The sequence below is a fragment of the Staurois parvus genome, unplaced genomic scaffold (genome assembly GCF_062004578.1).
Source record: "Staurois parvus isolate SC_StPar_1 unplaced genomic scaffold, SC_StPar_1.0 ptg000151l, whole genome shotgun sequence".
In the NCBI taxonomy this organism is placed as follows: domain Eukaryota; kingdom Metazoa; phylum Chordata; class Amphibia; order Anura; family Ranidae; genus Staurois; species Staurois parvus.
In genome coordinates, this window is record NW_028317947.1 from 580527 (window position 1) to 599937 (window position 19411).

Sequence of the window (19411 nt, forward strand, 5' to 3'; positions counted from 1 at the left end):
ACAGCTGGAAAGATTGAGGTAGAGAGTTCCAGGGGATGGGAGAGGCTCTGAAGAAGTTTTCGAGATAAGCAAGGAAGGAGACAAGGGAGCTAGAGAATAGGTCTTGAGACTAGCAGAGCGGCCGGTTTCGGTGATCTTTTGAGACAAGATTTCTGATGTAGCTCAGGGCAGAATTGTGAATGGCTTTGTATGCTGCTGTTAGTATTTAGTTAGTTAGTATTGAATTTAATTCACTGGGCAAATGGAAGCCAGTGGAGGGATTGGAAGAGAGGGGCTAAGGTAGATGCTAAGGTAGATGAGTCTGGAATCAGCATTCGTGATTGACTGAGATGGGGATAGCCTGTATAGAGTTAGGCTTGAGAAAAGGAAGTTGCAGTAGTCAAGGCAAGAATACAGGGGACTGAATGAGCAGCTTGGTGGTTTCATTAGTTAAAAAGGGGTGAGTTTAAGAGATTTTATGGAGATTAATCTACTCGTTTTTGACAGTGATTGAATTTGGGGGGGTTAAAGGACAGGTCAGAGAGGAGGGGTGAGAGGAGGGACTAACAGTTGTATTATTGATCTTTATGGAAAAGTCAGGGGAAGGGTATGGGTGGGTGGGGGGGGGGGTAGGGCGAGGTAATATTACAAGTTCGGTTTTAGAAAGTTTTAGTTTGAGGAAGTGGTGTGACATCCATGTTGATATGTCAGTTAGTAAGTTAGTAAAGAGAGAGGATACTGAAGGAGTGAGGTGAGGAGTACAGAGATAGTTTTGAGTGTCATTGGCGTAAAGATGATATTGGAAGCTATGGGAGGTTATGAAGTGTAGCACTACCCCCTTAGGAGTTGCTGAAGTTTTGGGTTCCCCTATAGTCCTGCACAGCCAGGCAACATGCATTTGCACATAGCCTTGCGTCCAGAAGTCAGTAACCAGCCCTTGATCTTGTTTTGAAGTTTTATTAAGGGATTTGGAACTTAGATGTCCAATGGAACTGAGAAATTGGGGACAACTTCCTGAACTATATACAAGCCATTACAGCAAAACTGTCTCTTCTGGAGAACTAGCCAGCATCTTCTGTAGTACCACCGCAGACCCTAGATACTCCTTATCCAGTTGTTCTGGGGAAAACTGCCACATAAATGGTGAAACAGTCCTGGGTGGCAGGCTAATCCAGTTTCCAATAGAGTGCCTCCTTCCCCTATCTGGCCCAGAGGGTGCAGGTCTGCTCACTCAGTCCTGGGTCGGTGGCTGCTACCAACCTTTTAACTGGGCCACTTCTTCCCTGCCTCACAGGTGGTCCTCTCTCAGGGGGCTGGTGAAGTCCTGAGTTTTCCTCCTTCCAACATCCTCTGCCCGTAGGTGAACCCCTCTCTATCTGGGTCCCCTCCCAGGCTCCTCTCTCCAGCCTCACATCCTCCTCTTCCACCCGAACTCTCCTCCAACTCTCCTATTACTGAGCAGGCTTGGTTAATCTTAAAGGTTGTCCTGGACCCTTGCCAAGCTTCCTGTTGGGGATTGACCAGGATCCTCTAGGAGTACAGACCAGCCACTCCTCAGATCCACCCACTGCTTCTAGAACTTTCTCCAAAGTTCTAGAACGGGGAAATTCCAGAGCGCTGGTCTGCAGAGCCTCTCAGCTCTGACCACAATTTGACCCCTGTTAGGTATCACACCCAAGCTGCTACTCAGCCCTAACTAACAACTGGAGTATAGCTCCCCCTAGCTGACTAGGAGGGTGCTACACGAGTGAAGAAGGGGTGCAGATAGAGAAGAGAAGGGGTCCAAGAACAGCTTTTGGAGCCTAAGGGTACCCCTACAGAAAGAGGATGTGGAGAAGAGGAGACAGAGTTGTAGGTAACACTGAAGGAGTAGTGTGATAGATAGGAGGAGAACCAGGGAAGAGCAGTATCTCGGAGGCCAAGGGAGTGGAGTTTATTGAGGAGCGGGTGGTCAACAGTATCAAAGGCTGGAGTCAGTATAACTTTAAGTGTAAGTTCAAATCCCCCTAGGCATTTCTATATCATATAAATATTACAATTGTACTCCTGTTTTAAATGATGCATAACAATGCGCCCCCATGAAAACTGCATATGTGCGCTCTCCCTGCTGAGCTCAGAAGCAACAGCAATGGACATTCAAACTGCATGCGTGTGCAGTGCATGCGCTCCTTCTCTAGCTGAGGTTCTTCTTCCATTCTGTCACTCAGGCCTGTGGAGCAAAAGCATAATACCCTAGGTGGCTGTTCACACCTGACACTTCATGCAGCTGGTAGCAGACGTACATGTGTGGTGTATCAGTGAAGCATTTTTTTTATTTCAGGCGCAGTATAGTTTAGAGAAATCTGTGTCATGTTATATGGTCATGTACAGTATTTTTAGAAAAGCTGATTTTGCAACGCAACTTCTGGTTTTACACTTCCGGACAACATTCTGCCTATATATACTGTCCACTTCTCCCACAAATTGTAAGTTCATCAACACTGTTCACTTTTATTCTGATGACACTGTGACAGCATGTATGAGCTTCAATAAAAACAGAAAAAAAACAGGAACAGAAGGTAACATTAGCATTGTGCTTCTGTCACTCCATGTCAGTCTTCATTTTAGAGATTATATAGATTATATAGATTAAACAGACACTAGAACTTTCTGTTTCACTGGAAGATTCTATTCATTAACCCTTTAGTGTCCAGTCTCCAGAGAAATTGTGTTTATTTATTTCAGGTACTTATATAGTGCTGTCAATTTATGCAGTGCTTTACATATATATTGTACATTCACATCAGTCCCTAACCCTCAAGGGGAGTACAATCTAGGGTCCATAATTTACATTCATAGATACTAGGGCCAATTAACCTACCAGCATGTCTTTGGAGTGTGGGGGGAAACCCACCAGGGGCGGACTGACCATTTGAAAACTCGGGCACTGCCCGAGGGCCCAGGGTCAGTAGGGGCCCCATGAGATTCCCTTGGTACCTTTTTCATAGGCTTTTTTGAGTTTGGGCAAGGACACAGGGGCCCCATGATCCCCTATTGCCCGGGGGCCCCATGAGTTGTCAGTCCGCCCCTGAAACCCACGCAAGCACAGGGAGAACATGCAAACTCCAGGCAGGTGGTGCCATGGTTGGGATTTGAACCAGCGACCCTAGGGGAATTGGGGGGATTTGTGTTAGGAAGGGGCGGTTGGAGAGGAATTTGTACTAGAAGGGGGAATTGGAGGCAATTTGTGTTAGGAAAGTGGATTGGGAGTTTGTGCTACGAGGGGGATTTGGGAGGAAATTTGTGCTAGGAGAGGGGATTGGGGGGAATTTGTGCTAGGAGAGGGAATTGAAGGGGGAATTTGTGCTAGGAGAGAGGATTGTGGTGGATTTGTGTTAGGAGGGGATATGGGGGGGTTGTGCTAGGAGAGGGGGGAGGATTTGGGTGGGGAAGAAGAATTTATGCTGGGAAGGGTAACTTGGAGGGGGTTGTGTTAGGAGGAGGGATTTAGGAGGATGTGAGCTAGGAGGGAAGATTAGGGAGATTTATGCTAGGATGGGGGATTTGGGGGAGAGGGTTTGTGCTAGGGTGGAAAATTTGAGGGAAAAGAGGATGTGTGCTAAGATGGGTAAGTAGAATTGCAGGTGAAATTGTACTTTTCAGGGAGGGGGGTGCAAGTAGCTGCTCTTGCTTAGGGTGCAAAATACTCTAGCACAGGCCCTGCTTACACACTTACAGAGCACTGCAGATTGTAAATGGTTTGGAAAATTTGTTGGCTCCCTTGAGATGTGTGCCACTGCAAGTTAAATAATTTTGTGAGTATAGGGACACATGATCAACCCTTTTCTGTCTGAAATATTTATTCTAACACATATGTGAAGAGTTCCCTGAGTTTTGGGCCTTTGTTTAGAATCTTTTAAAGTAGAACTCCAGCCCAAGTGTTCTTTATAATTTTGAACAGAAAAGCTAATTTTTATCTTTTCTAAGTAGAAATTTCCCCTCCCTAACCATGTGGTCATTGTCAAAGAGGCATTCCAAGAACAGGCTGAATAAAGTAAATAAATCAACCCTACAAGCTGTTGTGCTATTCCCTGTCATTCTGATACCCAAAAATCCAGACCCGACTGAAAGATTTAATCTAGTTTAATTAAATCAACCTACCTGTCTTTGTACTCTGCTGTCAAGTACATCCAAAGTACCAGACAAGACAAAGAACATTTTTTTGTACTTCCTTTATCTTAACAGAGGTTATACAGTTACAGATATGGGTTCAATAGACACAAAACAGAGCATCATACATATAAAAATGCTGTATATTGGATAAGGTAACACTGAGAAAACTCAATTCCAAAGAACAGTATGTTACTAGAGAATAATCTGAAAATACATAATGAAAAAATGAAAAAGAGAACATAGACCTTAGAGAAGGGGTCTAGGGAAAACATGAATACTTGTGGTGGTCCATATCCAGATATGATATGGCATTGAGTGAGCAATTACACATTTTTTAAGCATAAAAACAGTTTGTGAGGAGCTTCCAAGAGCGGGGGGGGGGGGGGGGGAGGTAGGAAGAAGGGGAGGGAGACAAAAGGAGAAGAGGAAACAAAGCAGAAAAAGAAGGAAAACGAGAGAAGGGAGGACAGACCGGGACCTCCCGGTAAAGTTGAAAGAGAAAAAAGAGAGACATCCCTCTCCTGGGTAGGAGATAGGAAGGCGCGGGATTGGAGTCACTGTGTTGTAGCCAACTCGCTGAGGTAGGCATCTGTGTATATGAAATGATGCCAGGGCTTCCAAGTTTCAGTAAACACATCCTCCGTGTTGTGCATCATGGCCGTGAGGTCGTCCATGTCCAGGAGTTCATTGACTTTTGTAAACCATAGAGCTTTCGTCGGCGGGTTGACATCTCTCCAGTGGAAAGGGTTGCATGCTTTAGCAGCGTTCAAGAGTCGTATCATAAAAAACATTTTAAATGAACCCTCACATGTCTGTGTGACTTTGTTTGCCAACCAGATAAGAGGGCAGTCTTTTGGGAAGGGTTTAAAGTGCCCAGCTGAGACCCGGGAAAATCTGCATTGGGGCCTGATCTGCTAAGATAAGTGGTTAATACCTCATTGTAGCTATAAAATATTGTTGAAACTCCTGCCTGTTCCTTTACCATCCCAAAAATATACTGCTTAGTGGACTGGCAAGTGGGCTTCAATGGCTACATATGCAAGTTGTGGACATTGACTCTAAGCACCTATTTAACTTGCATGAAGTGATAAAGTTCCTGCTGGAATATTTCTACTCTTGGATTGGTGACTTCCTAGTCCTATCATCCAGCACAGTCAAAAAGACAGGATGAAAGCAGAATCTCTCCAATAGAGACACACACAACAATAAAAGCACTTTTTTAATATACCTGGAAAGAGTTACGCAGATTCTCTGTAAAGTTTATACTGTCCGTGTTCCTCTAAGGTTCCTATAATTTCAGTTTATGGTCCATGGAAATCTCCCCAGTGGAAATACAGACAGCAATAAAACCTGTCAGAGGGTAAAATCTCTCAATTATCTAAAAAAGGACTAGAAAATCAGGCATAGATGTGGGTGCCAGCAAGGGAGTAAGAACAGGTGAGTTGTACTTAAAAAAAAAAATAGGCCCTTTGGTTTTCAAAGCATTTGTTATTTCCTGATCAGGCATTTTTCAAGTGTCCCTCAGGGCAAAAGAGTTCATCTAATGCTTTCAATTATGTTCCTTGCAAATAATGGGTTCTTCTCTAGTTACATCCAAATGTTCAGTTGCAGACAACAAAAACATGACCCCTATTGTGTTTGATGGACTTTGGCTGGATAAAAGTCCCAGCTGGTAAACAATATACTGTTGAGCAACTGACAACAAGTCTTGCTGTAATTTGGATGTCAATATGTTCGGCCAATTTGTAAGTACACAGTTAAAATGTCTGTATTTAATCCAGGAAAAAAACTGCAAACAAGAATTTTAATACCCTGAAACTAACACCTTGATTTTTTCACAGAAAGCAAACATTACCCACTTTACATAAATTGAGCATACCTGGCAACCCTGGAATTTGGGAAAAAGGCACACTGTGGCACAGAGAAGACTTACAATGTGTGAATGGGCATAGCTACATTGCGCTGAAAATTGGATGTGGCTCTTAGGGACATAATAATTAATTCTGAGCTTACCTATAGTACATTCATTACACAGTCCACAGTCCTTGTACCCACCAAATACTCATTAATTACTGTGCTATGAGCAAGGGTATGACAAGCACAGATATATCCAAAGGGAAAAGAAAAGAAAAAGAAAACAAGGATGGATAGCAGGTGCCATGTGTGAGCTTCCCCTGCTGACGGGTTTACAGCAGATTGGTGCCATTGTTCCACAAGACCTTTCCTGGTACATGATGGTGTGGGGTTAACCACCTCTCAGCCTGCTGTTGGTAGAATATCAACCCTTGTGTGGCTCCTGTCACCAAGGCATATAAGCTACAAAATATCATAGCAGTGGTTTGCCTGGGTCATTGCATAGGCTGTTTGTCAATTGTGTGAGACTGGTCAATCTGGTGATTTGCTTGGTAGGGCCAATAAGGAGGAAGGGGTAGAGATAACTTACCTGTTACCATCACCAAGTTGCATGACACATAGTAGCACCACCAGCTCCAGAAGTGCGCATCCTTCCTGGCTGCCAGAAAATTCACCCAGTGCTACTCCAACTCCAACATGCACTGACAAAAGGCTGATGGAAGACAAGACTTTTGTAGGTAGGGGGCTGGTACATTTGCAAACCCCCATTATTGACCATATTTGCCACCAAGTATAGTGCACAGATCATACAATGCTTCATGGGGGATTTTGGAATGGAGGTAAGAAACATAAGCAACATCAGTGCTTCTGCTGTGAATTTTGAGATTGTAAAGGTAATATCTTTTTTGAAGTGTGTTTAAAAACACAAATGTAAATTTTGGTATAAATTAATTTCTATATAGCTTTGCTATTCTTTGTACCAGAAAAACAAACTCTTCATCATTCTTCTAGATTGTAAGTTCCAAGGAGCAGGGCCCTCCTATCCCTCTTGTATTGAACTGTATTGTTGCTGTATTGTCGCCCGTTATATTGTAAAGCGCTGAACAAACTGTCGGCGCTATATAAATCCTGTATAATAATAATCATTCAATAGGGGACCCAAGATTATTTCTGATACAAGAGGCTTGTATTGCTGCCTACAGGAGACTGGTCACTAATAAACAAAGCTGTTAGTTAGATATAATGTCTTCCATGGCCATTAAGCACCAGTCTTAAAAATAAAGGACATCTCTCTCTCTGAGAGAGGAAAAACTCTTTTTACAAAACTTCTACTTCTATCAAGATCCCCTTATTTTGCAATTGATCAGAGTATATTAGAAAACAAATGGAATAGATTTGCATGCCAGTATAGACTAAACAAAGAATAATAGCAATAATAATAATAGTAATAATAATATGCTGGATTACAGCATATGACATCCTGTGGGTTAATGAAAAAGTGGACCAATATGGATGTAGAGCTCTAAACCTGGCTGAAGAATAACATAGTGTGTTGTGTTGAAAAAACCTTGGAATGTAGAAATTGCTTAGCTTCAGTATTTTTAAAGGATGCCTGTGGCAAAACTATGATGAGACAATTCACTGACAACATTGAGACCTGATTTACACCTATGCACACGTTGTACAGTGTATTGACATGCCTTGAACACGTGCATTATGCATGATTTTGGAGTGCTCTTTCTCTTGTGTGTGTGTGTGTTTTTTTTGTGTGTATTATTTAGTGTATTCTGGTGTTATTTGAAGTCTTTTTGTTACAATATGAAAAAAGCTATACAATAAGAGAAATACACAGGACATAGAACATATATTTTGACTCATTTTATTTTTATACTCTCTGCAATTAAATTTTTAACACTTGGTGCATTTTTTTAACTTATATTCACTGTTTTTTTACTTTTCTCCTCACCCCAATAGATGTCCAAAATGGGAAGTGCTTGGAGATAGGGACAGGTAAAGAGTAAGACCAGCTATAAGCGGTCGGAATTCCTGCTAAACCAACCTATATTCGAACTATGTATGGGAAGGCTGAATGTACAAAGTTGATTGATCGATCAACTTGGGTACAACCAGCCTGCCAGGTATTACATGTGATTATAGCTAGTGGATGCTATAGCCACTAGCGATAATCACTGTTTTTTCTCTGCAAGGACATCTTTCTCCGCCCCCCTCCATCTGTGTCTGTCTGTGTTGATAGGGGAATCAAGTGAATTTCTTTCCTGCAATCCATAGTTGCAGGAAATAAATGTCCTGCGTTACTCTACTCTTGTTGAGAAAAAAATTCACCTCTGGGTGATCAATGTACATTGCAAAGATTTTGCACTAAAGAAATAGCTGGTTGACCCCTTTCATATGGGGCAGAATCCATTTTTATCCATTTGTTCAGTGGGGGATCTGTCCACTGATCCCCCACTGAGAAGAGCAAAGTCAACTGCGTATCCTGGGTGGACACGGACACAGCTCGGTCTGCTCTATAGGTGGTCGGATGTAAACAGACCGGTTGTCCTTTTACACTCGACTGTCCTCCGATCCAATCCGATATGCTATACGGAAGGGGAACAGATACCCTTCCATTTGTTTGTAGCGGATCAGATTGGATTGGATGTAGGCAGGTGTAAATGGACACAAGTCTCTTTAAATCTGCCTCTCCAAGAGAATGGAGGGTCCAGTTGGGTTCACCTGAAAAACAGCATAGATGAACCTGATCGAACCAATCATGTGAAAGGGGTATATGTTTGGTTATGTCAATGTGCAAAGTGAATCTGAATAGGAGTGACTTTCATTATCAAACAGCTGATCCACTTGCAGGATCTGAAACCCTTTAGATGTGATTATCCATTTGGGAGTGTCACACAAAGATGACATTTTTGTTGCAGAGGATGCCTAAATTCTGACTTGTATCTTAGTGCAGAATTCTGGGAAAATCAGTGAGCCAATCACACAAGCAGAAAATTACATTTCCGGTGGTGTAATGTACACCAACGGTGTACAGAAGGCCTCCAGGTTGCCATATTGCATTGAATTTAAAAAAAAAGGAAAGGAAAGGTCATTTTTAATTGCATTCATTTACAATATGGCTTGTGTAGCAATTGTATATGCTATTGTTTTTTTATTTGCTATTTTTTCCCATTAAAGTGGAGTTACCCTTTAAGGAAGGGCACATCTCAAGTAGTCCCTGAAGTGCAAGATCAGTGTCCTGTCTTCAACTTGTTTTTTTGTTGCTCATTATCTTTTACCGCCAATAGGAGAGTTGAAGGACATTTCATTGTATTATATTTTCTGGTTCATTGGAAAAAGTCTTGTTAACCTCTTGCCGTCCGCCTGCTGTTTATAAACGGCAGGACGGTGGCAGTCCAGGGGCGGGTTGCCGTTCATAAACGGCACCCGCCTTTTCTAGCTGTGCGCGCTCCCTGGGAGCGCGCACCACCGCAATCCGGTGCCCGCTGTGTCCTCCGGACACAGTGAAACACTGATCGTCGGACAGGACCTCTGTACGAGGTCCCGATCATGTGATCACTGATTGGCGAATCAGTGATCACATGCAAAGTAGTAAGCAAGATGTCACTTGTGACATCATTGCTTACTATGTGTGAAATCTGTGAATGATCACAGAGGTCACATGGTACAAGGCTATTCACAACAGCCTTGTACCATGTAACAAGCTGTGACCACTCACAGCTCACTCAGTAATTCTCAATGACTGCAAGAATGCAGACAAAGAGAAAGAGAAATGATTGCTTTTACATCCTATATGGGTGTAAAAGCAATCAGTGTAAAAAAAAAAAAAAAAATCTTCATCACCCCCCACAAGTAGTACAGTGTCACCATGGTGACACTGTACTGCTAGGGTGACAGTATGTAAAAAAAAATAAATAAATAAAAAATAATAATATAAAAAAATAAAATAAAAATGTAAAAAAAATGTTTAAAAATTATAATTTTTGGTTATAAACTAATTTGGATTTTTTTTTTACTAAAAAAATAACGGAATAAATTTTGGACAAGATTCATGATGAAATATTATTTATTTGCAAAATTTTATTTAAAAAAACACTTTTTTTCAAAATTTTTGGACTTTTTCATTTACATAGTAAAAAAAATAAAAATCCCAGCGGTGAATAAATACCACCAAAATAAAGCTTTATCTGTCTCAAAAAAATGGTAAAAAATTCATATGGGTACAGTATTGCATGACCGCGCAATTGTCATTCAAAGTGTGATAGAGCTGAAAGCTAAAAATTGCCCTGGACAGGAAGGGGGTAAAAGTGTCCGGACAGGAAGTGGTTAAAGAAACAATTTTGCTGCCTGCTTTCCTTCACACCATTCTCCCTGGTGCAATTATCTACATTTTGGCATAAATGGCTAGATGACAGAAGAATCCTCTGTTTCAGTGTGTGCTTCTGGGATAACAATAGTACCATTCCATTCACCTGTATGTTCCTGCTTCAAACCTTGCCGATCTGCCCCTGATGTTGTTATAGGGTGGAGCCCCATGGGCAGTATTATTTATGCCTAAAAGGAGAAAGGGTCCCCTTGGAGACAGTGGTGGTATGGTTAGAAAGTCTGTATGGTGAAGTTACCTCAATGACAGAAATCCAAAAGAACTTCTTAACTCAACAAGATGGCAAAACTCTTCCACAAGTTATAGATGAAGAAGCTCCTTCAACATTAGGGATGGGCTGCTGGTATGGCCATACTCCCCATATCCCAACCCAGCTTGTTCAGCTGTCAGCCAGGGACTCCAGGTAGCTCGCTAGCTGGTAAGTGTGCATGGAAATACATTTTATTTTGTTTGCTCTTTGCAAGTTACCCTTTTAATATTGAGAGCAGGTGGCCTGGTATGGTTCAGGAGAGGGGAACATACTCAAATAAGGGTGTGATATGGATTTTGGGCTTGGAATCACTCTTTCTTTATCTTATTTTTTTTTTTTTGGTACGAGGTTCCACGTTAAAATTAATACCACACCCAAAGGGGTTGCTACAGAATTTGGAGGGCACCCCACTCCATTTTTTTGTGTGCGATTCCCCTTGATATCCATGTCAGGCTTACTCTAAGGATGAGAATCTGGTATGTATTTTTTTTTCTTCTGCAGGGTCCCCTATTAACGCCTAGGATACAAGTACTGAATTCAGTAGAGCCCATATGTTAAATAAAAGAGAACGCAGGGTAGAAAAAAAAGAGAATCTATATATGGCATTATATAAAGTTAAAAAAAGGCATCTTCACTTTAACCATTTCCATACCGGGCACTTTTACCCCTTCCTGCCCAGGCCAGTTTTCAGGTTTCAGCGCTCTCACACTTTGAATGACAATTGCGCGGTCATACAACACTGTACCCAAACTAAAATTTTATCATTTTCTTCACACAACTAGAGCTTTCTTTTGGTGGTATTTAATCACAGCCTGAGTTTTTATTTTTTGCTAAATTAACAAAAAAAGACCAAAATTTTTGAAAAAAAAACAAGTTTTTCTTTGTTTCTGTTATAAACGTTTGCAAATAAATAATTGTTCTTCATAAATTTAGGCCAAGATGAATTCTGCTACATGTCTTTGGTGAAAATAACCCAAATTAGGATGTGTTTTTTAGTTTGTAGGAAAGTTATAGAGTTCACAAACTATGGTATAGATCTGAATATTGATCAATCCTGAAGTACTGACAGCCAATCTAATTTCTTGAGGTCCAAGAATGTCAGATTAGTACAGATATCCCCCAAATGACCCCTTTTTGCAAAGTAGACAGTCCGACGTACTTCATAAGAGGCACGGCGAGTTTTTTGAAGTTGTATTTTTTTTGTCATAATTTTTCGGAAAATGAAAAAATTTAAAAAATTATTTTCACTATTTTTTTTTTACATACTGTCACCAGTGCAGTACAGTGTCATCATATAACTGGCATGGCGGTAATCAGGGACACTGACTGGTGACAGTATGAAAAAAATATATATATATATATATTTTTTTTAATTTTTAAATTTTTTTAATATTTTTAATTTTTTATTAAATTTCTTTTCTTTATTTTAAGATTTTTTTTCAAATTTCACTATGTCCAAAGTAGTACAATGTTACCATAGTAACATTGTACTACTTTGGGGAAGTGATCAGTATTTTTTTTTTACACAATTTGCTTATAGCAAAGAATTACTTTGCTATAATCAAGCATTTACCTGAATGACATTGATTCATATAGGGTTTTTTTTTTTGTTTTTTTTGTGCTTAGCTGTGATTTGGCCACAGCTAATCACATGACATGTGCATGTGATCGCTGTGACTATTCACAGCTAGACACTAGTATACAATGGATGGCATGAATGAAGCCATCCATTGTATACAACTCCCATGTGACCTGCTATGATTGGTCACAGCAGGTCACATGGTACCGGCAACGGGGGCCGGTACTCAGGTGTGTCATCGGCCGTGTCCGAGGTACACGGCCGACGACAGATCGCGCCACTGCGCGGCTCTGCAAACGCGAAAACTGCGCATGTGCGGGAGGACGCCATATGGCATCCACCCGGAAATCTACAGCCTTTTCCCGGCCGCCAAATGGCTATTGGCCGGGTTGCTATTGGTTAATCAGTATAAGAAATCCACAACAACAGCTTCCAAACGTTTGACTATTGGGTCATAGAAAAAAAAAGTACAGGGCCAAAAAGGAGATTTTATTAGAATTATGTCTGGAGCTGAAACAAATGCATCTGTAATATGGATTCTTTAAGACACCAGGGTCTTTATTCAGAAATTTGATTATTAGCTTTTAATGGAATCTTTTATGTACATTTTTGTACATTTTTGTGCACTTTTATGCATCTTCCATTTTTCTGCATGTTTCAAAATATTTTATTTTTTTTTACATGTAATGTACATTTGTACCTATATATTTTTCATCCTTATGATAGTTTTTCTTTCCAGTGTGTGAAAATCAAGTGTTTAATTTGTAATTAAAACCATTTTGCTTGAGGTGATTGTAGCCGTATTAGTGCACTTGCGACAGAAACAATTGAGTACTGATGTGATACTTTTTTTATTTGCACTAACATACAATTTTGAGGACAAGCTTTCGGGGTATGTCCCCTTCTTCAAGGTCCAGGCAGTACAGAGTACAGAGTACTGCCTCGACCTTGAAGAAGGGAACATACCCCGAAAGCTTGGACATACCCCGAAAGCCTGGACCTTGAAGAAGGGGACATACCCCGAAAGCTTGTCCTCAAAATTGTATGTTAGTGCAAATAAAAAAAGTATCACATCAGTACTCAATTGTTTCTAATTAAAACCACTAACTATTTAGTATGAGTCAAGTCAAACACAAAAAGGAAAGTTTTCAGCTGTTCTGTATATTTATCCTTGGCTGGGTGTCTATTTCTGCACTAAAGCTGTGAAGGTTAATACTGGAACTATAAAAACCAAAAAAACTTCTGCTGTACACATAGATAGTAGTATAATAGATATTCAAATAATTAAAAAATACAAATGGCAGTGTTATATATAAACTCATATAACTGTAACAAACATATAACGAATTACACAGATATTCCCCCAATGTGCTAAATTCATAAGTAAATATAAAATCATTCCCCTATAGATAATTAAATAAATATTTCCCTTTGTTCAAATAAACGTTTCATCTTCAATGCCCTTGCTGATGGAAGGAGGTTTGCACTCAAAATCTCACGATACATGGCCCCATTCATTCTGTCCTGTACATGGATCAGTCGTCCTGGTCCCTTTGCGGAGAAACAGCCCCAAAGCATGATGTTGCCACCCCCATGCTTCACAGTAGGTAAGGAGTTCTGTTTCTACCAAACAGTTCTATTTTGGTTTCATCTGACCATATGACATTCTCCCAATCCTCTTCTGGATCATCCAAATGATTTCTAGCAAACTTCAGACGGGCCCGGACATGTACTCGCTTAAGCAGGGGGACACGTCTGGCACTGCAGGATCTGAGTCCCTGGCGGCGTAGTGTGTTACTGATGGTAGCCTTTGTTATGTTGGTCCCAGCTCTCTGCAGGTCATTCACTAGGTCCCCCGTGTGGTCCTGGGATTTTTGCTCACCGTTCTTGTGATCATTTTGACCCCACGGGGTGAGATCTTGCGTGGAGCCCCAGATCGAGGGAGATTATCAGTGGTCTTGTATGTCTTCCATTTTCTAATTATTGCTCCCACAGTTGATTTGTTCACACCAAGCTGCTTGCCTATTGCAGATTCAGTCTTCCCAGCCTGGTGCAGGTCTACAATTTTGTTTCTGGTGTCCTTCGACAGCTCTTTGGTCTTCACCATAGTGGAGTTTGGAGTGTGACTGTTTGAGGTTGTGGACAGGTGTCTTTTATACTGATAACAAGTTCAAACAGGTGCCATTGATACAGATAATGAATGCAGGACAGAGGAGGCTCTTAAAGAAGAAGGTACAGGTCTGTGAGAGCCAGAAATCTTGCTTGTTTGTAGGTGACTAAATACTTATTTTCCACCATAATTTGCAAATAAATTCTTTCCAAATCAGCCAATGTGACTAAATACTTTTTTGCCTCACTGTATATATATATTAGTATGCAAAATCAGTGTGGAAAACCTAACAAAGCAAAATGCAAATAGTGCCAATAAGCAACCAAAAAGTCCAATAATATATGACTGTACAAAAAGTATGGTAATCCATTTTTGATGTGCAAAATAGTCCTGCTTCCAAAATTAGTCAAGTGTTCTCTTGTCCAGTTCCTCACGGGAAGAAAACCAGTTCACTCCAACCTAACCCAAATGGTAATGCACTTACCTTTCAATGTCGACCACTTAAATTAATAAGATGGTCAGGCAAAGCATGCTGTATAACAATATCTTCCAATTTAACTCGGACTCCTCAGAGGCAAATGGTGACTGTCAGACTCTCCACAAACCACACTCGCTCAAACCTTCAAACAAGAGGAGAACATCTCATGCAATATTATTTATTAAAACCCATAAAAACTCAGTAAAAGTACACTCAGGTGTTCTTTTACTAACTGCTAGCAATAAGGCTAGACAAGTCTTCCCCACCTTGAGAAACACCTCTAAGGTTAGACAAGCATAAACTCTCCTGAAGAAATTGATTGAGGGAAACACATTGGGTGGAGCCTGAACCATGTGGTATTATCACATATACAGAGGTTCTATGCTCGATTAGTAGGCAGTTAGTGGTGCAGTCCTCTCAGACAGTTTATGCTTGTCTAGACTTACAGACTGACTTGAGACTGCACTGTCCACTGCTAACTCTTTCCCGTGAAGACCACAAGTTCAGAGAAGTAGCAATGAGACCACAGGACCCATCAGCACTAAAAGCTGTAAATTGCAATAGGATTGGTAAGAATTTTAACAAGTAGTTAACTAGAGAATGTTTATTTTTATTGTGCTCAATGATGAATGTTTATTTTATTGGACTTTGCAAGCCTCTACATTGAAACCTTCTATTCCCATGTGTTTTCAATGCAGACTCTTTACTTTTCCCAGCAGAAGCCACTGACCTAGAGTTTAAGAAAATGCCCCTGGTACATGACGTGCCCCTAGAATGGTATCTATCTCCATGACAAGCCCTAACTCCTGTTGTAAAAATTTCAACTTCTCAACCATACTGTGGAGGATCCACCAGAAGAGGAAACTTCGAATAGCCCACTTCCTCCTGCTATGGAGGATCAATCAATGGATGATGATGATTGCTCTTCCAAACGAGTGACCTGAGAACATAAATGTGTTACAAATGTGTTCATTTTCTGTGATATGCAGAATAAAACAGTCTTACTTTAGCCTGTCGATGTTCTGCCTATGTAATGTAAATGCAGAGGACTGAGGGAAATGTAGAGTGGTTGTGGAAATTATCCATTAATCCAATGATTGCTTAATGTCCTTGTTTGATTTCTGTTAGTAAAAAAAGTGATCTCATGACTACTGCTTACTACTGGAGCTAGAGGGACCCCAGCATAGGACTAGTGTGTCTTCTAAACATAGAATCTATGTATCATCATGGGGGAGCCTGTGTTTAGTGAGACACATACTCTAGTTCTCATGAGACTTGGATGGCCATTTTGAGGAGACAGAGTGCTATATATTGCATTGTTTGTGGGAAGTGCTTGGAGGTAGAGACATAAACATGCTTGTTAGAGATGGATAGGCCACACCCAGGGGTGGACTGACCATTTGGAAACTCAGGCACTGCTCGAGGGCCCAAGGGCCCTGGGTCAGTAGGGGGCCTCATGAGATGCCCCTGGTAACTTATTAATAGGCTTTTTTGAGTTTGGGCAAGGACACAGGGGCCCCATGATCCCTTATTGCCAGGGGGCCCCATGAGTTGTCAGTCTGCCCCTGGCCACACCCCTAAGTTTTGAACAGGTTAGAGACCAGATGAGCCCTAGATGTCCCTGTTGTTTAGGAGGCATTAGTCTTTGGTCTTCCCTTACAAAGAAGCAGTCCAGTATGACTTGGAACAACTGAAGTTAGGAGTTTAGGGAAAAGTATGTTTCAAGTAGTCCCTGCAGTTCAAAATCAGTACCTTGTTCCCAACTTGTTTTAAGTTGCTTGTTGTCCATTACTGCCAAAAGGGGAGTAGAAGAACATTACATTGTCTTCTATTTTTTTGCCAGTTGGATAAAATTATTGTTAAAGAAACAGTTGTGCTGCCTTCTTCCCTGCACACCACTCACCCTGGCATGTCTGTACTAGAAAATAACTACATCTTTAGATAGGCTGCTGGACTGTTGATGAGGGTGAAGAATTTCATAAGGCATTCTCTGGAATGTAGTGAAAGCTACTTGTAATCCAAAGGGCATTTGGTCATACTGAAACAAACCCTGCAGTATCATGAAGGCCATATTTTCTTTTCTTTCATCTGTGAGGGGAACCTGCCAATATCCTCTCATGACATCAAGGGTGGTCATATCTGACTAGACTCAATCTCTATATCAGTTCAACAACTTAGTGCATGGGCAAAGCATCACAATTCAACATCTTCAGTTTCCGTGAGCCTTTGCATCAGGGAACCATCTAGCTTGGGATCCAAGACTAAAGGTCTACTCCATTCACTTTTAGACTTTTCTCTAACCCTGAAGTCTAACATTCTCTGTGCGCCCTCTTCTCCTGGCTGTTTACAGGCTTCCGAAATTCAATAGTTTAAGACAGACAAAAAAGTTAAAGTTTGTGACAATATCATGTTTAATTACACCAGTGCTGCTGGAAAGCAGACATTATTTTGCTTCTTGTTTTTGGCAAGGAACAATTACTTGGTGTATCCCTCCTCCTGTCAAAATGGGCTTGCTGATAATGGTGTTTCTATCTTTCCAGGCCTTAATCAGAGTTACATGATAAATATGCTCCTTTTCCCATTTTTTTCCTGGTTGGTTCACCTCTCCTACTCATTTATCATAAGGGCCCTGCAATGTGGCCAGAAAGAAATACCAAGTGAAAAGTTTGTACTATATGATTTTTATACACTTAACATTGGGCCTCCTGGGCCTGTTGCAACATTGAGGACCTTGGGACTTAGCAATCACAAATAAAAAATATAAAATTGAAGGAACACTATCATCATTTAAAGGTATAAAGAATAAAATAGATTATGTAAAAAGGAAGTCAGAAATTCAAAATGAATGACAGGTTGCAAAAGAGATTGGGATAAACTAAAAAATCTACAAATATAATACTAGTAAAAAGGTCAGGTCTGAGCATGTAGGCCCATTGAAAGGTCATTTAGATTTGGCAATTGTGAACAAAGAGAATGCAAATTTATTAAATATCTTCTTCAGCTCTGTATATAGAAAGGAAAATAGGGGAGCTCAGATCCAATATGGGGATAATATTCACAGCCTCAAATGATGCTCAATAGCTCAAAATTGATATGGTCCAGAAACATGTAGATAAAATAAAGGTGAATACAGCATGTGAACAAGATGGATCAATCCCATGTGTCCTCAAAGAGTTGAGCTCTGTTATATCAAAGCCATTGTTTTTAATTTTTAGAGACTCTTTAATGACTGGCATAGTACCACTGGATTGGTGCAAGGCCAATGTGGTGCCTATATTTACAAAATATTCAAAGTCTTTACCAAGTAGCTACAGATTGGTTAGTTTAGCTTCTATAGTCAGGAAATGCTAGAGGTTTAATAAAAGAACACAATATTTTAAGGAGTAAATAGCATTGCTTTACAAAAGACCGAAGCTGTAAAACAAATCTGATTTCTTTTTATGAGGAGCTGATCAAAACCTTAGACAAAGGAGTGGCTGTGGACGTAGTTTACTTAGATTTTGCAAAAGCATTTGACACAGTTCCCCACACATGGCTAAAATGTAAGGTAAAGTGTACAGGCTTGGAAAAATCAGTTTGTAAATGGATAGAAAACTGGCTAAAAGATCGTATTCAGAGAGTAGTGGTTAGTGATTCATACTCTGAATGGTCTAAGGTGGTGTACCCTAAGGTTCAGTGTTGGGACCTTTGCTTTTAACATTTTTATAAATGATACAAAGTTTGAGATTAACAGTATTATTTCACTGTTTGCAGATGACATCAAGTAATGTAGTGGAAGAACATACTATGTGGCAAATGGGGTTTAATGTCGATAAATGTAAGGTTCTGCACTTGGGGGCTAAGAATATTCATGCATCATACATACTAGGGGGGGTACAACTGAGGGAGTCAATGATGGAGAAGAATCTGGGAGTTCTGGTAGATCATAAGCTTAATAATGGCATGCAATGCCAAGCTGCGGTTTCCAAAGCGAGCAAAATCCTCTCTTGTATTAAGAGGTATAGACTCCAGAGAGAGATATCATATCACCCCGGTACAAATCATTAGTAAGACCTCATCTGGAATATGCAGTTCAGTTTTGGGCACCAATTCACAAAAAAGGATATCGAGGAAATGGAGAAGTTGCAGAAAAGGGCAACCAAAAGAGGCATGGAGGAGCTCAGCTATGAGGAAAGATTAGAGAAAGTGAATGTATTCTCTCTTGTAAAGAGGCTGTTAAAGGGGGGTTTAATCAACATGAATCAACATTTTTTAAATACAAAGGTGGTCCATATAGTGAACCCGGTGTGGAGTTATTTACTTTCAGGTCATTACAGAGGACAAGAGGGCACTCTTATGCCTGGAAGAAAAGAGATTTAATCTCCCCATATAGAAAGGTTTCTTCACAGTAACAGCTGTAAAATTGTGGAATAGACTCCCTCAAGAACCAGTTCTGGCCAGCTCAAAAGATTGTTTTAAAAAGTAGCTGGATGCATTGCTGAATGCCCAAAATATAATTGAATATTTATAGGTATTAACAGCAGAGATTGCTGATACAGGCAATATCCGATTGCATCTTGGGGGATCAGGAAGCAATGTTTTCCCCCACTGGGTCAAATCATGCTTTATTG

At 40.6% G+C, this 19411-nt stretch overlaps 1 protein-coding gene across 1 annotated transcript in view; it reads left to right on the forward strand.

Annotated features, from left to right (window-relative positions):
• LOC149463799 (uncharacterized) overlaps nt 1-15810 on the forward strand; it is a 122275-nt gene extending 106465 nt beyond the window's left edge. Inside the window, exon 9 of the mRNA XM_089674686.1 lies at nt 15500-15810. The gene's annotated coding sequence lies outside the window, so the exon portion shown is untranslated. The remainder of the gene's footprint in view (nt 1-15499) is intronic.
• The last annotated feature ends 3601 nt before the right edge of the window (nt 15811-19411 follow it).